Source organism: Cynocephalus volans, chromosome 4 (genome assembly GCF_027409185.1).
Source record: "Cynocephalus volans isolate mCynVol1 chromosome 4, mCynVol1.pri, whole genome shotgun sequence".
NCBI lineage: Eukaryota > Metazoa > Chordata > Mammalia > Dermoptera > Cynocephalidae > Cynocephalus > Cynocephalus volans.
Window position 1 is genome coordinate 63,538,197 of NC_084463.1, and position 23,943 is coordinate 63,562,139.

A 23,943-nucleotide genomic window follows, 5' to 3' on the forward strand; every position below is an offset into this window, starting at 1 on the left:
CTTTCCACTCTCCTCCCCAGAAAATGTAGTTAGGGGAGAACTTGAGGATAATCACTCACTGAACTGTTCCAAACACACAGACACTGAGACTAGACTGGATTAACATTTACTGTTTTGGTTTGCAGAAAATCAGAAAAACTGAATAGTAAATATGCAAGAGCTCACCTAGGTGCTGTAATGTGCCTGGCACCATGAAAGACCAGAGCAAGGGTAGATAACCTTTTTTTACCAGTGTTAATTGAGCTAGGGTCTTCGAGGAACTAGTAGGTAGAAGAGAAGAAATGAGATGGCAGAGTTATACAGTTCATACATTTAACGTTTATTGGCTGTCATTCATCAGGGTTTGCTTTTCGTCAAGTACAATAAACTCCTTGTTTCCTCAACTTGGCCTACTCAGTTTCCTTTCCTGCTTTCTATTTTGTGGTGATCTGTGTTCTCACCATAGTCATTTCCCTTTGTAGCATGAACTCTTCATGCCCCATGCTTCTATCATTCCTATAGTGACAAATCCCAGATTGAAGTACAGTCCATTTATCTACGGAAATTCAGATAACGAACCAATTTTCTCATCGAGATCTCCATCACAGAATTCATCCTACTTTTAAAACCTGATGCATCCTTGGCAATGAACCCACCAATTGCCCACCAACACAGTGAAGGTGACCTATCCTCTCAACACATAATCAGCAGGTGAGCCCCAGAAGGGTGGCATAGAACTGCCAGGCTGTAGTAGGGTTTTAATAAAATTTCTTGATAATTACATTTTCTTCAGGTTTTGCTAGTTGTTACATACAGAAGATAGATTAGTGAAAGAGAAAATATAACTGCTGACAAATATTTTGACATCTAAAGAAAACAGGAAATAAGACATAAAGATCTTCAAAAGTTTTTTCTTAATTATATATATGGTGCAGGCTCAAATACATTTTTATGGTTTCTTTTACTAAAACCAATGTTTAAAACCCATTTTGAGTTTTTACTGAATAAACTGGCAGGAAAGTAAAATACAGGCATTTAGGATTCAGAAATGACTAATACTTTTACTGCCTTTAAAGTCTTATAGGCAGTTTCAGTAGTATGCTAAATTAAGTATATGCTTTTATTATCTTTAAATTTGGGGGAATTTATCAATTTTTATAAGAATTCCAGATGGCTGACACATTCAATTTATTTGGAAGATCCTGTTGTAGGTTGTGTAGCTTGTTTCCCTCTTTGACCTTAAACTTGCAAAAGTAGCTTTAAAGACATAATTCTTTTTGCCTCAAAACCAGCAGATACCATAAGTCACATTTGTCACTAGGTAACAGTAAGGTATAGCTCAGGCTAAAAGTAAGATGACTGATTTAAATGGGGCTCTGCTTGTGATTTTACATCATGCATTTTCAAATTCATGAAAGTATTAGCAATAATTCATAAGTATTAGCAATAATTATCCTTATGCTACCTATCCCAGATATCTTGTACAAAGGGGTCATAACTATCATCTTTATATTATTAGCCCAGTTCTTGTTCTTGTAGATGTCGGATCCTCATTGTGGTTAAATGTCTTTGGTTAAATGTCTGGGCTGGCCATATCCTCCATTCTCTGATAGCCGGCTGAGGCTCTTCCCCAACGCAGAACTCTAGAAAAGCCCTGACCTACAAGCTTGACTTCCTTGTGGGACTTCATACACAGTTTGAGTGCGCTGTCTACTAGGCTGAATGGAGAGCTGCTGTGTCTCTCTGATTCCTGGGAGGGAGAAGAATTATATGAATGGGTTGTCTGCACAGTACCAAGTCCTTCCACTGCCTTCATGGGCATGTCTTTCTGTCTCTCTTCCAGTGAGTTGGCTTCTGCAACACCAGAAGCATGAGGAGGTGGCTCTGAAAGTCCTTTTAGAGAACCTATTTTATTTTCCTCTGGCCTGGCTGCCTTTGCTTTCGTTTTGAGGGACCAGTTTCTCAAACTGGCTATACCATTTCTCAACCATGTGTTGAGGTGAAGAGTTATAGAACGCATTCGTGAATGCCACCCTACACTATCCTTATTTGTATTGACGAGGTGGCTGCTGCCCTGCCCTGATGACGGACCAGGCATTCCAGAAATGAAGTTGGAACTGCTAAAGTCAGAAGAAAGCTCTCCCTGTTTTCTTTGAGCCTGAAAATTGCAATCTATTGGAGAGGGAGTTTCAGTGGGTGTAAACACGGAATGTTCAGAAATCTGAGAAAAAGGACTGTCCTGACAGCTCGCTGATGAGCCAGATGCGGAAGTGCCTGGGGAGGATAAGCTGGAACAGCTAGTCTTTGGGCAAAGGCTTAATCTTGGGGGTAAAACCTTCTCAGAGTTTTGGTTTGTGGCACTACTCTTGCCCAACTCAATCCCCATGACCAAACTCTGATTAATAAGCTTTTGACCCTCCATTTGCAAAGACTTATGCTGTTTGAGATAATCCTCCTCTCCCTGCAAGAGACCAGCTTCACAGCTGGTTTTATGTTTCTTTGAATCAATCCCCCTGAGATAGATCAGTTTGCAGTGCTGGTTATCTATGTTGGGCTCTGAGCAGTGCCAGTGTGTCCTTGAACTCTTGAGGGTACCTGTTGTGTGTGGCAGGGAGTATCCCGATGTATCTTCATCAAAGGGCTGGTTCCTGGAATGATCTTGTGAGGACATATGACTATATGATGCCACAGAAAAGGACACTGGCTTGGACTTAGGGAAAAGTTTTTCATGATTTCCTTCAGTACCAGACATGCTTTTGTTCTTAATGTTTTGATTGGTGGCATTTTTCTTGCTGACATTGGTGCTTGTGACTGAACTCTGTTTAAAACATATCTTGGACTTAGGGAAAAGTTTTTCATGATTTCCTTCAGTACCAGACATGCTTTTGTTCTTAATGTTTTGATTGGTGGCATTTTTCTTGCTGACATTAGTGCTTGTGACTGAACTCTGTTTAAAACATATCTTGGACTTAGGGAAAAGTTCTTCATGATTTGCTTCAGTACCAGACATGCTTTTCTTCTTAATGTTTTGATTGGTGGCATTTTCCTTGCTGACATTAGTGCTTGTGACTGAACTCTGTTTAAAACATATCTTGGACTTAGGGAAAAGTTTTTCATGATTTCCTTCAGTACCAGACATGCTTTTCTTCTTAATGTTTTGATTGGTGGCATTTCTCTTGCTGACATTAGTGCTTGTGACTGAACTCTGTTTAAAACATATCTTGGACTTAGGGAAAAGTTTTTCATGATTTGCTTCAGTACCAGATATGCTTTTCTTCTTAATGTTTTGATTGGTGGCATTTTCCTTGCTGACATTAGTGCTTGTGACTGAACTCTGTTTAAAACATATCTTGGACTTAGGGAAAAGTTTTTCATGATTTCCTTCAGTACCAGACATGCTTTTCTTCTTAATGTTTTGATTGGTGGCATTTTCCTTGCTGACATTAGTGCTTGTGACTGAACTCTGTTTAAAACATATCTTGGACTTAGGGAAAAGTTTTTCATGATTTGCTTCAGTACCAGACATGTTTTTCTTCTTAATGTTTTGATTGGTGGCATTTTCCTTGCTGACATTAGTGCTTGTGACTGAACTCTGTTTAAAACATATCTTGGACTTAGGGAAAAGTTTTTCATGATTTCCTTCAGTACCAGACATGCTTTTCTTCTTAATGTTTTGATTGGTGGCATTTTCCTTGCTGACATTAGTGCTTGTGACTGAACTCTGTTTAAAACATATCTTGGACTTAGGGAAAAGTTTTTCATGATTTCCTTCAGTACCAGACATGCTTTTGTTCTTAATGTTTTGATTGGTGGCATTTTCCTTGCTGACATTAGTTCTTGTGACTGAATTCTGTTTAAAACATATCTTGGACTTAGGGAAAAGTTCTTCATGATTTGCTTCAGTACCAGACATGCTTTTCTTCTTAATGTTTTGATTGGTGGCATTTTCCTTGCTGACATTAGTGCTTGTGACTGAACTCTGTTTAAAACATATCTTGGACTTAGGGAAAAGTTCTTCATGATTTGCTTCAGTACCAGACATGCTTTTCTTCTTAATGTTTTGATTGGTGGCATTTTCCTTGCTGACATTAGTGCTTGTGACTGAACTCTGTTTAAAACATATCTTGGACTTAGGGAAAAGTTCTTCATGATTTGCTTCAGTACCAGACATGCTTTTCTTCTTAATGTTTTGATTGGTGGCATTTTCCTTGCTGACATTAGTGCTTGTGACTGAACTCTGTTTAAAACATATCTTGGACTTAGGGAAAAGTTTTTCATGATTTCCTTCAGTACCAGACATGCTTTTCTTCTTAATGTTTTGATTGGTGGCATTTTTCTTGCTGACATTAGTGCTTGTGACTGAACTCTGTTTAAAACATGTCTTATCCCCTTCCTGGAGAGATTGATTCTGCTTCAGATAATCCTCATCTTTTTGAGAGAAAATTGCAACATGGCTGGACTTGCATAACTTTTTCTGATAAAACTCCTTGAGAGAGGAAAGCTTAGAATCTAGATAGTTGGTGCAGGGCTTCGAGCAGCGCTGGAGTCGACTCAGGGTTTTTGGAGCATCTGTTGCATCTGAGGACAGGTAGCTGGGTGAGCACAAGTCAGATGGGGCACTGAAATGCTCCTGCAGTGGAAGAGCCTCTCTGTACATCACTATAGCGGTCATCAGCTTGGATTCAAGAGGCTGGTTCCTTTGAATGTCTTCATCTTTAGACTGATCTAAGTCAAAGTCACTCGGGGTTAAAAAGCCTTCAACCTCAGGCTGGTCAAGGTATTCCATCTCAGGCTGCTCGAGGCCATCAGCCTCAAGCTGGTCAGGGCCTTCGACATGAGGCTGGTCAGGGTCCACAGCCTGCAGCGGGTCAGGGTCCTCGGCCTCAGGCTGGTCAAGGCCTTCGACCTCAGGCTGGTCAAGGCCTTCCATTTCAGGCTGGTTAAGGATTTCAGCCTCAGGCTGGTCAAGGCCTTCGGCCTCAGGCTGGTCAAGGCCTTCCGCTTCAGGCTGGTCAAGGCCTTCCGCTTCAGGCTGGTCAAGGCCTTCGGCCTCAGGCTGGTCAAGGCCTTCGGCCTCAGGCTGGTCAAGGCCTTCGGCCTCAGGCTGGTCAAGGTCTTCCATCTCAGGCTGGTCAAGGCCTTTGGCCTCAGGCTGGTAATGGTCTTCCATCTCAGGCTGGTCAAGGCTTTCGACGTCAGGCTGGTCAAGGCCTTCTGCCTCAGACTGATCAAGGTTTTCAGCCTCAGCCTGGTCAGGGCCTTCGGCCTCAGGCTGGTCAGGGCCTTCGACCTGAGGCTGGTCAAGGCCGTCCGCCTCAGGCTGGTCAGTGCTTTCGGCCTCAGGCTGGTCAAGGCCTTCGGCCTGCGGCTGGTCAGGGCCTTCGACCTCAGGCTGGTCAGGGTCTTCCATCTCAGGCTGGTCAAGGCCTTCCATCTCAGGCTGGTCAAGGCCTTCAGCCTCAGGCTCGTCAAGGCCTTCGACCTGAGACTGGTCAAGGCCTTCGGCCTCAGGATGGTCAAGGCTTTTGGCCTCAGGCTGGTCAGGGCCATCCACCTGAGGCTGGTCAAGGCCTTCAACCTCAGGCTGGTCAGGGTCTTCGACCTCAAGCTGGTCAGGGTCTTCTATGTCAGGCTGGTCAAGGCTTTCGGCCTCAGGCTGGTCAGGGTCTTCGGCCTCAGGCTGGTCAAGGCCTTCCAGCTCAGGCTGGTCAAGGCCTTCGGCCTCAGACTGGTCAAGGCTATACACCTCAGGCTGGTCAGGGCCTTCAACCTGAGGCTGGTCAAGGCCGTCCGCCTCAAGCTGGTCAGTGCCTTCGGCCTCAGGCTGGTCAAGGCCTTGGGCCTGCGGCTGGTCAGGGCCTTCGACCTCAGGCTGGTCAGGGACTTCCATCTCAGCCTGGTCAAGGCCGTCAGCCTCAGGCTCGTCAAGGCTTTCGGCCTCAGACTGGTCAGGGCCATCCACCTGAGGCTGGTCAGGACCTTCAACCTCAGGCTGGTCAGGGTCTTCGGCCTGAGACTGGTCAGGGTCTTTGACCTCAAGCTGGTCAGGGTCTTCTATCTCAGGCTGGTCAAGGCCTTTGGCCTCAGGCTGGTCAGGGCTTTCGGCCTCAGGCTGGTCAGGGTCTTCGGCCTCAGGCTGGTCAAGGCCTTCCAGCTCAGGCTGGTCAAGGCCTTCCACCTCAGGCTGGTCAGGGCCTTCGACCTGAGGCTGGTCAGAGTCTTCGGCCTGAGGCTGGTCAGGGCCTTCGACCTGAGGCTGGTCAGGACCTTCGGCCAGAGGCTGGTCAGGGTCTTCGACCTCAAGCTGGTCAGGGTCTTCCATCTCAGGCTGCTCAAGGCCTTCGGCCTCAGGCTGGTAAGGGCTTTCGGCCTCAGACTGTTCAGGGCCTTCGGCCTGAGGCTGGTCAGGGCCTTCAACCTGAGGCTGGTAAGGGCCTTCGGCCTCAGGCTGGTCAGCGCCTTCGGCCTCAGGCTGGTCAGCGCCTTCGGCCTCAGGCTGGTCAGGGTCTTCGGCCTCTGGCTGGTCAAGGCCTTCGGCATCAGACTGGTCAAGGTCTCCCATCTCAGGCTGGTCAAGGCCTTCGACCTCAGGCTTGTCAAGGCCTTCCATCTCAGGCTGGTCAAGGGTATCCACCTCAGGCTCCTCAAGGCCTTCGACCTCAGGCTGGTCAAGGCCGTCCTCCTCAGGCTGCTCAAGGCCTTCGACCTGAGGCTGGTCAGGGTCTTCGGCCTGAGGCTGGTCAAGGTCTTCGACCTCAAGCTGGTCAGGGTCTTCCATCTCAGGCTGCTCAACGCCTTCGGCCTCAGGCTGGTCAGAGCCTTCGGCCTGAGGCTGGTCAGGGCCTTTGAACTGAGGCTGGTCAGGGCCTTTGGCCTCAGGGTGGTCAGGGCCTTCGGCCTCAGGCTGGTCAAGGTCTTCCATCTCAGGCTGGTCAAGGCCTTTGACCTCAGGCTGTTCAAGGCCATCGGCCTCAGGCTGGTCAAGGCCTTCCGCCTCAGGCTGGCCAAGGCCATCCACTTCAGGCTGGTCACGGCCTTCAACCTGAGGCTGGTCAGGGCCTTCGGCGTGAGGCTGGTCAGGGTCTTCCATCCCAGGCTGGTCAAGGTCTTCCATCTCAGGCTGGTCAAGGTCTTCCATCTCAGGCTGGTCAAGGCCTTCGACCTCAGGCTGGTCAAGGCCTTTCGCCTCAGGCTGGTGAAGGCTTTCGGCCTCAGGCTGGTAAAAGTCTTCCATCTCAGGCTGGTCAAGGCCTTCGACCTCAGGCTGGTCAAGGCCTTCGACCTCAGGCTGGTCAAGGCTTTCGGCCTCAGGCTGGTCAAGACCGTTCGCCTGAGGCTGGTCAGGGCCTTCGGCCTGAGGCTGGTCAGGGTCTTCCATCTCAGGCTGGTCAAGGCCATCAGCCTCAAGCTGGTGAGGGCCTTCAACCTGAGGCCGGTCAGGGTCCTCGGCCTCAGGCTGGTCAAGGCCTTCGACCTCAGGCTGGTCAAGGCCTTCCATTTCAGGCTGGTCAAGGACTTCAGCCTCAGGCTGGTCAAGGCCTTTGACCTGAGGCTGGTAAAGGCCTTTGGCTTCAGGCTGGTCAGGGTCTTCCATCGCAGGCTGGTCAAGGCCTTTGGCCTCAGGCTGGTAAAGGTCTTCCATCTCAGGCTGGTCTAGGCCTTCAACCTCAGGCTGGTCAAGGCCTTCCGCCTCAGGGTGGTCAAGGCTTTTGGCCTCAGCCTGGTCAGGGCCTTCGGCCTCAGGCTGGTCAGGGCCTTCGACCTGAGGCTGGTCAGGGTTTTCGACCTCAACCTGGTCAGGGTCTTCGATCTCAGGCTGCTCAAGGCCTTCGGCCTCAGGCTGGTCAAGGCTATCCGCCTCAGGCTGCTCAAGGCCTTCGGCCTCAGGCTGGTCAAGGCTATCCGCCTCAGGCTGCTCAAGGCCTTCGGCCTCAGGCTGGTAAGGGCTTTCGGCCTCAGGCTGGTCAGAGCCTTCGACCTGAGGCTGTTCATGGCCTTCAGCCTGAGGGTGGTCAGGGCCTTCGACCTGAGGCTGGTCAAGGTCTTCCATCTCAGGCTGGTCAAGGCCTTTGACCTCAGGCTGGTCAAGGACTTCCATCTCAGGCTGGTCAAGGCCTTTGGCCTCAGGCTGGTCAAGGCTATCCGCCTCAGGCTGGTCAAGGCCTTTGACCTCGGGCTGGTCAAGGCCATCCGCCTCAGGCTGGTCAAGGCCTTCGGCCTCAGGCTGGTCAGGGTCTTCGACCTCAAGCTGGTCAGGGTCTTCAATCTCAGGCTGGTCAAGGCCTTCGGCCTCAGGCTGGTCAGGGCCTTCGACCTGAGGCTGTTCAGGGCCTACGGCCTGAGGCTGGTCAGGGCCTTCGAACTGAGGCTGGTCAGGGCCTTCGGCCTCAGGCTGGTCAGGGCCTTCGGCCTCAGGGTGGTCAAGGCATTCTGCCTCAGGCTGGTCAAGGTCTTCCATCTCAGGCTGGTCAAGGCCTTCGACCTCAGGCTGTTCAAGGCCATCGGCCTCAGGCTGGTCAAGGCCTTCTGCCTCAGGCTGGTCACGGCCTTCGGCCTGAGGCTGGTCAGGGTCTTCCATCTCACGCTGGTCAGGGCCTTCCATCTCAGGCTGATCAAGGTCTTCCATCTCAGGCTGGTCAAGGCCTTCACCCTCAGGCTGGTCAAGGCCTTCGACCTCAGGCTGGTCAAGGTCTTCCATCTCAGGCTGGTCAAGGTCTTCCGCCTCAGGCTGGTCACGGGCTTCGGCCTGAGGCTGGTCAGGGTCTTCCATCTCACGCTGGTGAGGGCCTTCCATCTCAGGCTGGTCAGGGTCTTCCATCTCAGGCTGGTCAAGCCCTTCGGCCTCAGGCTGGTCAAGGCCTTCGACCTGAGGCTGGTCAAGGCCTTCCGCCCCAGGCTGGTCAAGGCCTTCAACCTCAGGCTGGTCAAGGTCTTCCATCTCAGGCTGGTCAAGGTCTTCAGCCTCAAGCTGGTCAAGGCCTTCGGCCTTAGGCTGGTCAAGACTATGGTCACTGAGGGTTAAGACAGAGTCCATCCTTCTGCTACTCTGGTCAAGTTTATTTGCCAAGTCACTACATGGAGCATCCACATCCCCATTTACTTCATTTTCCAAGCTGTCATGGGAAGAGTCACTTGGTTGGAAGCAAGAGATAGCTGTCAAAAAAAAAACCAGACCATGGTTAACATATTTACTTACCATAAATATAGCCCAAGCTGCCTTAAACACAAACTATGGTGCTTAGTTAAATTCTCTTTTCACATAGAGTGTTCAAATCTCTACTCTCAGGAAAGAAAGATTCTGTCACAATCTTCTCAATTGTTAGTGCAGAAGAAAAATAAACTGTTGGGGTATACTGTACTAAACTTATCTCAGTTCCTGACAAAACGTTTCTTAAGGTTTTCTCAAAACAGTGAAAATGTTATAAGACCATGAAAAGGTTAAAAAAAAAAACCCTTAATCCATTTTGAGTTGATTTTAGTATACGGTGAGAGGTATGGATCTAGTTTCATTCTCCTGCATATCGATATCCAGTTATCCCAGCACCACTTGCTGAAGAGGCAGTCCCTTCCCCAGTGAATAGGTTTGGTGCCTTTGTCAAAGATCAGATGGCAGTAAGTGTGTGGGTTGATTTCTGGATTCTCTATTCTATTCCATTGGTCAGTGTGTCTGCTAAAATCCAAAAGACTATGAACGATAAATGCTGGCGAGGCTGCGGAGAAAAAGGAACTCTCATACATTGTTGGTGGGACTGCAAAATGGTGCAGCCTCTATGGAAAATGGTATGGAGGTTCCTTAAACAATTGCAAATAGATCTACCATACGACCCAGCCATCCCACTGTTGGGAATATACCCAGAGGAATGGAAATCATCAAGTCGAAGGTATACCTGTTCCCCAATGTTCATCGCAGCACTCTTTACAATAGCCAAGAGCTGGAACCAGCCCAAATGCCCATCATCAGATGAGTGGATACGGAAAATGTGGTACATCTACACAATGGAATACTACTCAGCTATAAAAATGAATGAAATACTGCCATTTGCAGCAACATGGATGGACCTTGAGAGAATTATATTAAGTGAAACAAGTCAGGCACAGAAAGAGAAATACCACATGTTCTCACTTATTGGAGGGAGCTAAAAATTAATATATAAATTCACACACACACATACACACATACACACACAAACCGGGGGGCGGGGAGGAAGAAGATATAACAACCACAATTATTTGAAGTTGATACAACAAACAAACAGAAAGGACATTGTTGGGGGGGAGGGGGGGAGGGAGAAGGGAGGGAGGTTTTGGTGATGGGGAGCATTAATCAGCTACAATGTATATCGACAAAATAAAATTTAAAAAAAAATAAATAAAAAAAATAAATAAATAAAAAAGCCTGAAAAAAAAAAAAAAAAAAAAAAAAAAAACCCAAACCAAAACAACAGCATAAGGGAATTAATACTAGGTATACCCAGATTCCAAATAAGACTGCCTTCAACATGGATTGTTGGTGTTTATACATGATTAACTGTAGTCTTGGGGAAACCATTTACTAACCCTATTAGTTCCTCTTTTACAAAGTTCTTTAATATCCATTACCTTAGTTAACCTTTACAATAATCATTAAGTTAGATTTTATTGTTTTCCACATTTTACAGATGAAGATACTGATGTTCAGTGGCATAGAATAATTGGTCAAGGATGACATAACTGGCAGTAGAGGAATTCTGGAAGGTTGTATGTCTTTGAATTCAGCACTTCCCCCACAAAATGATGCTAGTTTTCAAACTGTTTCATAGCACACTAGAATCCTGAGGTGTCTCGGGGACCAGTAAGAGGAAGGAGAAAAAGGAAAACAAGAACAAAAAACAGGTCTGCATCTACTGCCTCTGGGCCTTCTACCCTAGTTTTAACAACAGCAATTCTATTATATATAGTAGGATTCTTCATAAAGTTTTACTAAAAAAAAAAAAAAAAAAGCTTCAAACTATAATGCCCCAGCACGCTGCCATTAAACATTTCTTGAAGGCTGGGACCTCATCTTACACATTTCTTAACCCCACCACACTGCTAATATACCCTGACCTATATAGCAGGACTTCTAAGGAAGGAACAGAGGCCCTGGGCCCCAGTGACCCAGGTCAGAGGCCTCTTTCACCTCAGCTGCTGTGGGCTTCTGGGCAACCACTGTCCCAGCATCTTCACAGACAAAATCTCTCTTTCTCACAAAAACCAACCCAATTATTCACAATACCTGAGGCATTCTCTCTAGTGTCACATCTCACTGAAGTCTCTCCTAAGAGGGAAGTAATTTCTTCACCAAATATCGTGCAGCAATTTTCAATCAGAAACTGTACAAGCAGGGGAACCTGTAAAAAAGGGAGAATGAACTGCTACTTTTCATATAACGTGTTTATAAATCACATTTTATGTGAATCTTGATTTTAACAAAAAATACTAAAGTATCCTGAGAAATTTATATGCTTTAAAAGTATACAAAATTTTCCCCTAAAAAATACTTTCAAGAGAAGTTTGGACATAGAACTTAATTTTAATCAGTGGCCTAAAATTATTTGTGTACTTGGCTTAATGCTAACATTTTATACCAATAGCTCTGTTTGTAAAATTAGGATAATTTCAAGTATTCTCTATAGGGTGTTTGGGATGAAGAAATATATTTTGTTATTAAAATTTGTAAAGTATTATTACAAGATAAAGACTTATGCAAAGTACTTCTTGCGTAAAGGACAGCTTGTCCTAAGCTTGGGAAGAGGGCTCCTCTGTGGGTATATTGTGAAGGACAGAGACAGCTAGAAAGAACATTTGTGTTTTTCCTGACTAGTGTCTACCTATGCACTTGTCTGACTAGCTTATCCACTGTTGCCTTCCATAAGCTTCCGAACTGAAAGTGCTTGTGGGGGTAAGAGTTTACTAGGGGGCTTTGTGCATCCATTGAGATGTACTGGAACCTTTCTGTAGTTTCTTACCCCAGAAGCTGAGGCCAAGGGGCAGGAGGAATGTTGGGAGCAAAGGAAACTAATATCCCCAAACCCTTTATTAACTGCCAGGCACTACAGGAGTGTGATTTCAAGTAACTACAGTATTATCACCACCTCCATTTTTCAGATGAGGACATAGTGGCTCAGTATAACTGACTTTGCCTAAGACTGTACATCTGGCAAATGGGGGGCTGAGAATTAAACCTTGGCTTGTTTAACTCCAAAGTCCTTGGTTTTTTTTTTTAATTTAATAATCATATGAACTGCTTTATTATCACTTTATGGTTTAAGTCAGTCATAGAGTTTAGCCTCCTTAAAGGGAAAAGAGAAGAAATCCAAGTGCAATCTCTTTTCTGCTTAACAATCACCTTCCTATAGCCTATTAGGATAGGATAAAACACTTCATAATCAGTAGACTCAGTTTATAAGGAGGTGTGCTTAAGTTAATTAAGAAACTGTCTTTCAGAATTAATGCTCTGAATTTTGGTTTCAAATTAGGGACTCAGTCCCCCAGGGCATAAAAATGAGAAACTTCTTTACCTTTTTTGTAAATTCACTTTCTACTTCTGGCCTGGAGGAAAGAGGAGGCCAAAGTATGCTTGGAGCGATACACACAGCTAAATTATATGCAGTCATCTGGTTACACGAGGACTGTTGTTCGATGTTGTGTAATACACCAAAAAGATACCTTAGGAGAACAACATTTGCTCTCGGAAGCTGGTCTAATAGCCTAAAGACAGAAAAATGTGCTGTTTAAACATTTCATTAAAAAACTTGTAAAGATGGGCAACCCTAACTTTGCATAAGGAACTGTGCAAGTCAAGGGGGTGAATCAGGAACAGAGTTCAGATATGCAGGAATTTCCGTTAACGTGGTACCATACAAAGTGAGGACTGCCTATACAGAAAGAGAAAATTTTAAAAAGCACTGGGGATTTATTTTATTTTTTTGTACACTGCCTTCACAACCCAATGAAAATGTAAAAGAATGCAGAAAAATGTCCCATAAAAAAGTGCTGCCTGAAAAATTTCCCTGAAACTAGTACAATGTGTTTTAGCTGAGGCAAATCCTATAACATTTCAGAATATTCTCAACCAAAACCCACAAAGTTTTCTGATAAACTTTAACAATGATTAAATTTAAAGTGCTTCTTTATTTCCAAGTAGCAACACAGAAATGCTGTCTCTTGGTGAGAACCCAAACCTTAGCTATTAAGACTTTCAGGTCTATTCTGAAAGCTTATGCTCTGCTACACCAGCTTCCAAGGCCAATTTTGTCCCAAATCTCTGTTTCATTGGTATCACTTTCACATATATGTCAAGCTTACAATAGTACATTTTCTACTGTTTTCATTTTGTCATTCATAAGGGATTTTATATATTTTTTTCATTTTTATTGAATCAAAATTGATTATACATATTTTGGGGGTTCAACATAGAGATATGTTGACCAAGCAATATTACTAGCCTAAGTATTGTTACAAATCATAATTATTCTTTACACCCTTTGTCCAATCTCTCCCCATACCCCCTGTAATTACCCTAGATTTCTTCTCTCCTTCTTAAAGAATAATGGTTACTCTGTTGATTTGTTGCCTAGATGATCTGTCCAATGCTGAGAGGTGTGATCAGGTCCCCCAATATCATCATAGAGCAGATGCTTCTCTGTCACTCTGAAATGGGCTTTGTGGAGAGAGACGTCCTCCTCTTTTCTTTATCTCTGCTGGTGACTCTCCTTGTGTCAGTGCATTCCAGGGGCTGGTGGACCATTTGCATGGTGGTTGTGACATCTAGCTGCTTTCATGGCAGCCATGGTTATTGTGACGGCTGTGATGGGCCACCCACATGGAGGTGATGTTTTTGGCATGCTTCTTGGTGCTGCTGGTGTGCCTGGTTGTGAGGAGTGTCTGGTCCCTGGCTCCATAGCTTGGGTCCCCAGGTGGGCCCCAAGGAACTGGAGCGGTGCCTGGTTGTGGGAGGTGGCTCCGGTCCCTGGCTCCATGCTTCAGGTCAGCGGGTGGGCCCCGAGGAACTGATGCGGTATGTCTGGTTGTGGTTGGGGGTTCTGGTCCCCTTCTCCATGCCTTGGGTCCCCAGGCAGGCCCTGAGGTGCTGGCACAGTGTGCCTGGTTGTGGGAGGGGGGTCCAGTCCCCACTCCATGCCTCATGTCCCCTGGCAGACACCAAGGCACTGGTGGTATGCCTGGGCTGGAACTAATTTTTTGTCCTTTTCATCCCACTTCCTATGGGAATCAGTACTTGAGCTGTGTGGTTGAGCTAAATTGCTGCTTTGTTGCTGTTTCCCTAGGGAAGCCTTTTCTTGCAGCTCAGGGTTTAATGGTTGACCTTATAGGTACTTCCGCCTCTCCAGAGACCTGGTGCACCTGGGTGGTGTAGAAACTATGATCTAGGCCTGAGTTCTTCCATCAAACTGCACCCCATACAATTCTGCATTCCGGACCAGTCTCCTCTGAGTGGTCCTGTGCTGACTGGGGGTCAGATCGGCTGTCCTTGCTGTGTCCCAGTGTTCTCCTGGTGGGCCTGTCTCTCACACTGCCCATGCTCCAAACAGTTCCCATGGGACGGGGCCTGCACTGGTCCCTTGCGATGACTCATTGGCCTCTGAATGGCTCCCCTTTTTCAGCTGTTCTGGCTCCTCCTGCGTGGCTCCACGGGAACCCAATTAGTGGTCTTGCTCTCCTGGGGGCCACCAAGGCCCTCTTCTTCCTCCCTGCTGCCTCCAAGTAACTCCATCTGAAGGACACAGCTGCGGCTTCTACCGGCTCCTGCTTCATGCACTCAGCAGTTCCAGCCTTAAAGTGGCTGCAGCATGAAATGCTCAGAGCAGTTTTTTCTTTCTGTCATCATGGTTTCTCCCACCTTCATGAACTCCATAGGTCTCTCCTTCTCTTCCCCTGAGCTCCAGCAGCCCCAGCTTGGCTGATGTTACATTTTTACAGTTGTAAATTTGTTGATTTGTGGGAGAAAGAGATGCTGGGGACCGTCTATTCTGCCATCTTGACCAGAACTTGATACAGGATTTTTAAATGATCATTCACCAAAAATGTTTTTTACTACCATTTGGAAAACAGATAAGCTGATATTCATGACTACTGCTTTTTTCAATAAGAATCTGCAACCTGGGGGGAATAAGGTAATCTGCCTCCTGTTGCACAAACAGCAGAGAGGTCTTTCTTCAGTACAATGGACTGACAATGAGTATATTTTGTTAGATAAGTTATGAAGAGCTTTGAAACAGACCAAAAGATTACTGGGTGTATTTAATGGCAAATAAGTCATCTAGCATATGCTTCTGGGTTATCTGTTTCTATGGGGGCTCTGAGCCTTTGAGCTATTTTACTACTCCACATGTTATAGATAACTGATAGCAGTGTACCTAATACTTGTCTACAGACTTGAAAAATTCTGTCTGATGGAGAGACAACTGATTGATCTGCACTCATGTTTAAAAGTTGCTCAAGAAAAAACTGTACTAAACAAGCACACACAAAGAAATTATATTGGGATTCTCGGGTTTTCTCCTAGTATCTTTTACAGCACAGATTATACTGCATTGTAATTCACAATTTATCTACTTTACTCTATCAGACTGCAGACTGTGAGTTCCTTGAAGGGAGAAAATAGGTCATTTTCTCTGTATCACTTCGGTTGCTGAAGACAATAAGGAGTCATCTGGTTAGTTAGATATTTACTAAAATTAAGACCATAAACTATAGATTGGGCCTACATATTAGGTAGTAAACGAATGCTTTTCATTTCCTACCAGATTCAGATATACAGAAGGTATACAATGTTCAAGTATTCCATGTTAATAAGATGAGGGAAAGAAACAATAACAATGACAGAAGCCAGCATAAATCTATTTTCAAACTGGTCCCTGGGACCATGACTTTGATAATTGTCCTTATTTTAATAGATAAGCTTATAAAAGCTTTGTAGAAGTATTTGTGAGACATGACCAAATTAGAATAATTACCTTTGAATTGTATTTATTTTCTCTTCATTGTTTCCTTGATCCATTACACAGACCCAGTGATCGTAGAGATTTGATGAAAAAATGCTTCCAGGAATATTTCGCAGAAATTCCTTACATTGATGGAAAAACAAGCATTTTAAATCATTATTCTCATGCCAAATATGTATTGGAGAAATAAGAAAGAAAACATCTTGTTGAAAGTTCTGTGAAGTGCTCCCTTCTTCGTACTACACAGAGCTCTGTGCCTGCTCTCCACTGACTTCTGCACATGGAAACACGTGCTTTTATTTTTTTCTAACAAAAACCATTTGGACAACCAAAGTTTGGATGATGGTGAGAAAGATAAAGGACAACCTATTTGGGCCAAAACCTCCTGTTTTATGTATTTTAAGCAAATTGGTACTTTATAGGGTCTGGCAGTAAACAATCTTAAATCCTTTTTTCCCTCCTTTCCCTTAAATATCTAGTCCAAGGAAATGCACCAAGATATCTGTGAGATTCATAATCTGGTAATCATTCATTTGCTCATTCTATATATATTTATTCAACACTCTATATGTATTTATACATATATGTCAGGCACTGTTTGAGGTGCTAGGGATAGAGGAGTGAATAAAACAAGTCCATGCTAAATAGTATGTCCATGGTACAATATCCTTTCTTAGAGATCCCATTCTGCGGAGACCACTGGCAGGGCTAAGTGTGGTGAAACTAGATGATGACACAAACAGGATATGACCAAGGGCATTTGCTGTTTGGATTTTTGTTTATCAAAAGCTTAAAAATAAAACACATTTGGTCTTGGTCCAAGAGTTCATTCTAGGCCAATTTTCTCTGTTGCTTTCGGTATGGCAACAAGAAGGCCAAGCTTGCAGTCTCATCTCCCATCAGTAAACTTTAGTCAGAGAAAACTCAATTCTTTGTCAATGCCAAGCACAGCCCCAGCCACAGTGGAAGTCATGACTGAACTGCTGCTATGTGTCACATGGGAAAATATTAATGGGGGGCAAGAGAAGGCTAATCAACTGTAACTGAGATTCTAAGATAATTTGAAGAACATCCTTCTAGTCACTCTGTTAACATATTTTTTTTAGAGTGGTTAACAAGAAGAAGGATGAATTAATTCAAAGTTTTCCACTGTTCTATTGTATCTTGCAGTAGAAATATACCTGGATACTTGTGGTTCAGATATATTATCACAAAACTTACCTTTTTGGGTAAAGCTATGGAATTTTCATAATTCCAAACTAATTTTAGCTGCTGCACTCACTTTAAAAGTCAGTTAGAAGAGGCAAAATTTGTTATTTTAAAACGGGGTGCTGACAATAGCTCTCTTTTTAAATCTCATTGGAAAACATACTTATGATCTGCCTTCAAGAAAAACATCATTAAATCTTAAACTTACACTTAAAAGATAATAACTCATAATATCTCAATGAACTCTCCCACAGCTGGAATAACAAGTTATGAAATAGAGCCATCATCACAGCTGAGAAGGATGTGCGAGCCGGTTCTGAATTACAATCACCAACTCACAGAAACCACAGCCCAGACCATCAGCAGAACTCTCCAATTCATTTGAGATGAAATTCTGCCAGATTAAATATGAAATTTTCCTTAAAGGTCTGATAGATCAAAGCTATAGTGTCTCAAGCAATTTTTGTCCAATTATAGTTTGAGAAGTTAAATTTATACTACACTACTTTAAAACAGTCTTAAAAATGAGAAACAAAAGTTCAAAAACTTTTGACAAAATTGATCTCCTTTCATGAAAGCACTTGGAAGAAATGTGACTAAAACACAGTTACATAATGATAAACCTTCAATTATTTGGAACCTATTTAACCAGACTCTTCAATCATTTGGATAATTTTTTGTCTTTTGCTTATTTTTGGAAAAATAATATTTCAGCAATCTAAAACACAAATGAACTCTTCTAGAACCATGCTTCTTTGTAATAGCCTAAAGAATTTAGCACAAAATTTTAAGAAGTATGGTGTTGTGAAGAACAGTACAGTAAGGAAATTCTTCTAAAACATTGGTTTTACCTTCCTAAATTGAGAGCTGGCAGAGAACCTAATTATATGAAAAAGAAAAACTCACATGCATATACTCGTATATCCTTGGCATATATATCTAGCTAAGCATACCACAGATATCCTTATTGTATTTCAGGACTGAAGAGTCATCACAAACCCTGTACAAAACAGATTAGTTGAACCTAGTTAAAACTCTCCAGTTCTCTTGAGTGATAACTTATTGCAAAAGTCCACAGCAGGGTTTGTTTAAGAGCAGACATGGCCCATTTACCCCAAAACACCTAGTGTTCATGAAGATATGCAGTAAAATTCTGAAAGCAGCTGGCCACTCAGCTGGAGTAGGGGTATGCAAAAGTCTTCTTTGCCATATTTTGCATCATTTGGTTTTTATGTTTCAGGCCTTGGGATGCAGGCTGTGGGCCTTGTCTCTACCTGTGGCTCCAGTATACCCCAACCCTTTGGGAGATGGGGCCCCCTTCTGCAGGTCTGCAGAAGCTACTACTGGGGTCAAAAGTTCTGCTTAAAGCTAGTTTTGACTCTAGGTTTTCCAAAAATGTATGACATTTCCAAGAATGTGAGGGAAGAAAACATTTTAGAACTCTGTCAGCCATGGGTAGATGTGACATAGTAACCATGGGTAAAGGGTAAGAACAATAGAGAATGTCAAATGTAGTAAAAGTGAAAGAAGGCCCAGATGTTGTAGCCGTTCTTACTCCACTTCCAAAGTAAAAGGCATTAGGGGACAAAGGAAGGAATATTTGTGGGCATGATGGTTATGTAAATGAATGCAATTTTCAGTCATTTCAATAGTTTTTTGTTTCAGTTCCAAGGCAAATGCTTGTTTATTGCAAGGTAAGCTGTAACTATCTTCGAAAACTTTGCCTTCATTAGGAAGGTAGTGAGATAGTGAGAAAATCATCATAAGCAGGATGCTTATTTTTGTAAACATGCTGTGTATGTTTTGATTATTTTAATTTTTAATTACAATTTTTCTTTTTGCATGGGGTGGCAGAACTGAAGAGATTGGTGTGAGGTAAAAAAGTTTTTTTAAAGTATATCTGACATGTCATATCATCAGCAGTGCCTTTTAAAGTCCAATATTGACTTTTTGAAATGTTTTTAACCTTTTTTAGATTCTAAATCTACTTTGGTTCTTTCCAGATAGAAATAATGTTCATAATGAAACAAAACAAAACATAAAATGTTTAACATGCTCCAGAGCTACACCACGGGGTGGATAAAGGGAGAACTTTTCCTACCTTTAAAACAGATGCTATCACAAAAATACATTCACAGTCTAGGTGTACTTCGACTCCAGAATTCAGTTTCTCTTTTAGCTCTCTGCAGGATTTCAGACTGGCTGATAGCCTGAAGATTCCTTTTGTTAGGGGTCCTTTTTGATTAAGAAAGTAAAGCATATCCTATGGGGAAGCAAAGGAAACAAAACAAAAAAGCACTTCACACATACATGCAAGGGAACATGTACTGCAGCTACTAGAGGACAGATTAAAAGCACTGAAGGATTGGAGCTGGATGGACAGCTAGAAGGATTAAAGTCAATCTTTTAGAGAGTAGAATGGTGGTTACCAGGGGCTGGGGATGATGGTGGGGGAGTTAGGGAGATGTTGGTCAAAGGAAACAAAATTTCAGTTAGATAAGAGAAATAAATTTAGGTGACCTATTGTATAACATGGTGATGACAGTTAATAAAAATGTACTAAATTCTTGAAAATTGCTAGGAGAGTAAATTTTAAGTGTTTACTCACTTTGCTTTCTTTCTATTTGTATGTCCTCTGCTTGCAGTGTAGGAAGATAATGGGTTTTGGAGACAAGCAATCCATGGCATTTAAAATCTAGTTATGCCACTTATTTACTGTGTAACCCTTGGTAAAGTTCCGAGGCTTTTTTTTTAAATTAGTAAACAAAGGAATGATGACAATAATAACTACCCTCTGTATTTGCTGTGACAGATAAGCTGTGAAGGGGCTAGACTAGTGTCTGGCATTTATAGATGCACAATACAGCATAAAATGCCACACATCTAGTATAGTGCTTGCAGGATACTGGATACTCAATAAAAATGTTGGTTAACAGTGATTATTTAATATATCAACACAAACTCAGTGGCTTTCAACTGACCCATTCTATACACAAAAGATAACTAAATGCCAGAGAATGTATCTTTATTCTTAAATACTTGAAATACAAATAAAGCAGTTTTAAAAACTTTAAAAAATATGATTAAGTAGTCTCTGTTGGTGAAGTGGTTAAAAAAAAAAAACCAGACTTTCAGAACAATATGGAGTTGAAGAAGGATTTGTGAGAGATAGAATATGGATTGTCTATCTACAGAGCAAATTCCAATTTACCTGAGCAGGCTTATATGGCTCTTTCTTGAAACCAGTAGTCTAGATTATCTCTTATGTCTTCCTTATGATTCTGCAATAGCTAAGTCAGATTTTAATTCTTTTAAATAATGATAATAGAGATTCTTAGCTAAAGCCAGGGATGTCTATAATCTCTCCATCTGGGGACAGGTTTACTTTCCAGAGTTCCCCATTCCTAAAATTCCTTTCCCATTACTTTACAGGCCAAAATGAGACTTACTAAGACAGGTTTGGGCAGATTATCATTCTCACAAATATTTGGCAGAGAAACTCCAAAGAGCTGTCCTGGCACAGGAGATGTTGGAGATATGGGCAAGTTGTGCTGGTGAGTGCTAGAGCCTCGCCAAAAGGCCCAGTTTAAGATAGATCTTCTCCTCTTAAATGTCTTCTGATTTGAATCTAAGGCAGAATTGAGAGTATTAGAAAAACTAGTTTAGTTTACTTAACTTTATTTCTATAATTTCCATTTCACTATATGTTCGTTACTATGGCTCAGAAAAGAAATGCTTATAGATGTCCTTTGTTATTGACAATTCAACCCATGACATTTCTCTATAATATTCTGTAAATTAAGGAAAAATCAACTAAGGAAGAATCAAATGTTTGGTTCTTCTTCTATCCATTTCTGAGACACCACTGGTATGTTTACTCGAGTTCTGGCACTAAATTTCAAAGGTGAAAGAATGGCTTCCTATTGAAATATTACAACTTAAAGCAAAAAGTGTTTTCCATACTAACATATACATTTTCCCATTTTAAAGATGAGACTGGGCATCCAGAAATTTGAAGACTGAATTATACTACAATTAAATCATGAGAAAAAGCAAGCAAGGAGGAGGGAAAGGGGAAGATGGAGGAGAAATAGGAAGAAGAGGAGGAAGAGGAGAAGAGTTGTTGTCCCTATTAAGATGTTCTATGGAAACAAAGAATGCTTTATTGCCTGATGTCCAACTCTACTACTGACAACAGATACAGGAAGGCAATGTCCTTCGTTTTTTCCCTTTCTTTGCAACTGCAAAGACTTTCCTGTATCTTTTCAGTTCCTGACTTTAAGACGTATGCTTAAGGCAGGATGGATGGGTGCAAACATGACTGAGACTTGCCCTTGCCATGGTGACATTTATAATCTAATAGGGAACAAGACTGGTGGTGGGGTGGGAGAGGGGAAAAACAAGTATATTAATAAATAAAACATCATAAGGGAGGAACAACGGACCAAAGGTATTCAGAAGAAAGTAAAGCACATTGATCCAGTAGGAGGGAGAGGAGTGATCCTGGAGGCGTTTGCATTTGATTTGGATGTTTTTTAGGCAGTTGGCAGGTATGGGGATCCGAACCCTTGACCTTAGTGTTTATAACACCGTGTTCTAATGAACTGAGCCAACTGGACAGCCTGATTTGGATTTTGAATGAATAAGACTTCAACAGACAGCATCCAGCGTAATGCCTTGTACCTAGTAAGTACTCAATTGTTGTTGAACAATGATTGAAACTGAGGAGAAATTTAAGTGGAAAAAAACAACATATACAAAGTAGGCAGAAGTAAAAAGGGTCAATAGTGAGTTATGATTTTGATACCATAGTGCTGAAATTTTTGTCATGTGTCTAATTTTAACATGAAAGTTAGTTTGCAAATGATCTGATACATAAAAAGGTTCCATTTTTAAAAGTTCCACTTCTAAAAGTGGCTGGCTCCTTCTCTCCCTCTCCCTTCCCCCAACACACACACACACACACACACACACACACACCTCCTTCTCTCCCTCTCCCTTCCCCCAACACACACACATACACACACACACACACACACACACACACACACACACACACACACACACACACACACACACCCCAACAACTATAACCTCTACACAAGTGAATGAAAATAAACCTACCTGTAGTCACTAAAGAGTGATCAAAAGAAGGTAGATACTGAAAGTAAAAGTTTGACCCTTCGAAGAAGGGAATGGCATGGCACTGAATGTTTCCTATTCTTATAGCTTTTATCATGAAGACAGGCCCCAGGGTGGCGGGGCAACTAAAATTTGGAGAGAAACCGGAACACTTACTGGCTTGGAGAAATAGAGAACAAAGATAAAGGTACCCACAGCAGCTGGAACGTGAGAGGGAATCACAGAAAGGACAAAACCTGACAGTGGAAGCCCCAAATATTGTACATTCAGTTCTGCCCAAATTGCTGGCTAACCCCTTAAAGCATGCATTCCTGGGGCAGATTCAAAACATCTTGCAATTAAGGCTAACAGAACCAAGATATGAGAGGCCACAATACCCAGATAGCACTCACTCACGGTTTGACTCAATTCTCTCTAAGCATCGTCAAATACTAACTTTAAAGAAGTCTTTTATCTCGTTTGGATATAATGTACCTTAGCATTTTATTTTCTCAGAATAACCTACTTAAACCAAATATTTAAAAAGCCAAGTTGTGAGAGGAAAGCAAATAAGCAACATTTTATCAGATGACCTTACGACCATCATCCACACTTCACTCCCTTAGGATACAGTAAGTACGTCGTCAATGTACACACAGTCAGGTGGGCAAAGCTCTTTGGCTTTGAACTCAGGAGCCTAGTGACTCTTGGTTCAGACACTTATTTAGGCAGGTTACTTAACTTCTTTCCTTAACTTTAAAATGCAAAGGATAACCTATCCCTCAAAGGCTTACTGAAAGGATCATGCAAGATAATGTACGGAAAGTATTACTTTGCCCGGGGCATGGGTCAAAGGAATCTTGATTAAAGCTGCCAAGAGACCAATCTACTCCTCAAAAACAAGACCTCCTCTCTGTACTTACTCTCCATTTGGTTTAACAGCCTTCTGGAGGTATGTAGACATGAAAGAATACCACTACTCTATGAAGAATTTTCTTCCTGCTTTGACACTCCCAACCTACACCATTTTAGAAAACAGAAAAAGAAATGAAACCCTTTCTGAAATCCAGAAAGGGGTTCCTGTATGTCTAGCAATGTCAATCTGGGCAAATGTTTGTTTAGTATGTACCATAATATATATGCTGAGTAGCTGTACTCAGTCTGGTTTGCTCACATTTAACCTGGTTTTACTATTTCTATAACTATGAGATTTACTTGATTTTTTAGCTTTCACATTTCTTAAGAAGAATGCTCTATCACAAGTTATAAACTCAGTTATTCTATGAATGTAGACAGAGGTTTAAGTAGAAATTGAGTTCTTTACTTTATCATAAATACTTTCAGCTGTAGCCATGCTTTTTATGTTCAGCATTCAACCTGAGAGTCCAGGTTCCCTCTGAGACTGAGAGAAAAAGAATTTTCATTAAAATTTACTTTGGTGCAGAGCCTTTAATGTATAGCCCTTATTTTCTAAATGTCAAAAGCTGATGAAAAAACATGTTACTGCAAAAAAAAAAAAAGATTATGTAAATGTAAAGGAAACTAATTTCATGTAAATCTAGCTTTCCTAAATAACCCTGGCTAGTGTTTTTGCATGCTTAAATTAGAAAACTGAATATTAAAAATTACAATCCTTAAAACTTTGTGCGTA

The 23,943-nt window shown here is 42.7% G+C and overlaps 1 pseudogene; it reads right to left on the reverse strand.

The window, feature by feature from the left end:
• Window positions 1-295: 295 nt before the first annotated feature.
• The window catches only part of LOC134375258 (rho GTPase-activating protein 20-like), a 100,437-nt pseudogene continuing 76,789 nt past the window's right edge, over window positions 296-23,943 (reverse strand).